At 33.7% G+C, this 1,260-nt stretch overlaps 1 protein-coding gene across 4 annotated transcripts in view; it reads left to right on the top strand.

Annotated features, from left to right (window-relative positions):
- The window catches only part of LOC105516143 (protein NipSnap homolog 3A), a 52,047-nt gene that overhangs the window by 6,130 nt on the left and 44,657 nt on the right, over window positions 1–1,260 (top strand). The window lies entirely within an intron of this gene.

A 1,260-nucleotide genomic window follows, 5' to 3' on the forward strand; every position in this document is an offset into this window, starting at 1 on the left:
AATTTACAAACTCTTCTTTGGATCTTTACCTACTTAGGTGTCCCCTCAGTTCTCAGTACTATCTAAATAAAATAGTTCACTTCTCTGACAGTGTCAAATCTTGGTTCTCCTCCTCTGTGTACATCATTGCTTGGAAATTTTTGCATGTTTTTCCTACTTGTCCCAGAGTTTCCTTCTCTCCACCAGCCCTATACTTCTGTCCAAAGTGTACAATACTTTTCAAGTATTTACCTGGATATTTAGGACAAATAAAACCATCTCTTTAGGTTTGGTTTTTTTTCCTTCAAAATTCAGAGACATCACTTCGGGTCCACTCTTTCCTTTGCTGTTCCTGTTAAAAATGGAAACTTATAGGGAGAAATTATATGAAGAAAAACATAGTGGAAATTGGAAAGAATGAAAATATAGATTGGAAAATTCTTTTATTCTTTTATTTTCTAAAAGCATAGACTCATGCAGCTCAAAATTCTATTTCATTATACATTCTCAACAGTTTTTTAACAAATTTTATCAATTAAAAATATTTTAGATAATAGTTTATAATAGCTTCCAGTTCTTTTTCTTTGTCATCTGTATGATTAAGCATAACAACTCACTGTTAAACGTGGGCAAGGACTTTCTAAGCATAAAAGCAAAGAAAGACAGTGCAAATATAATAAACATATCTACATAATACATATGCATGTCTCATCCTCCAAATCTGTGTGTGTAGATAGTGAAAGACTTTTCACTGAGAAACGTGATTAGATATTGCTTGAATGTTTTCTGAAAAATTATTTTTCTCCCTATTGCAGGAGTCTATGAACTGGCCACTTTTCAGATGAAACCTGGTGGGCCAGCTCTATGGGGTGATGCATTTAAAAGGGCAGTTCATGCTCATGTCAATCTAGGCTACACAAAACTAGTTGGAGTGTTCCACACAGAGTACGGAGCACTTAACAGAGGTACAGTTGTCCATTTCTTATATGAAATTGTAATATATATTGTGACCTAAGTTCCTTGGGTCAGTTTCTCTCTCTTTTTCATTATAGAGTATATTTTATTATTTATTGCCAAATGTTTAGTTTTTTGTAATTTTTAAAATTGAGAAAATCTGTTTTACATCTTATTTATGTAGAATGTTAACTTATGAAACCTTTTTCAAATGCTGAATAACTATTTTCGCTGATACATCAAAATGATTAAAATTTTTAAACTGAAGGAACCTCAGCTGGGCACGGTGGCTCAGGCCTGTAATCCCAGCACTTTGGGAGGCCCGGG

The sequence above is a fragment of the Colobus angolensis genome, unplaced genomic scaffold (assembly GCF_000951035.1).
Source record: "Colobus angolensis palliatus isolate OR3802 unplaced genomic scaffold, Cang.pa_1.0 Scaffold276, whole genome shotgun sequence".
In the NCBI taxonomy this organism is placed as follows: domain Eukaryota; kingdom Metazoa; phylum Chordata; class Mammalia; order Primates; family Cercopithecidae; genus Colobus; species Colobus angolensis.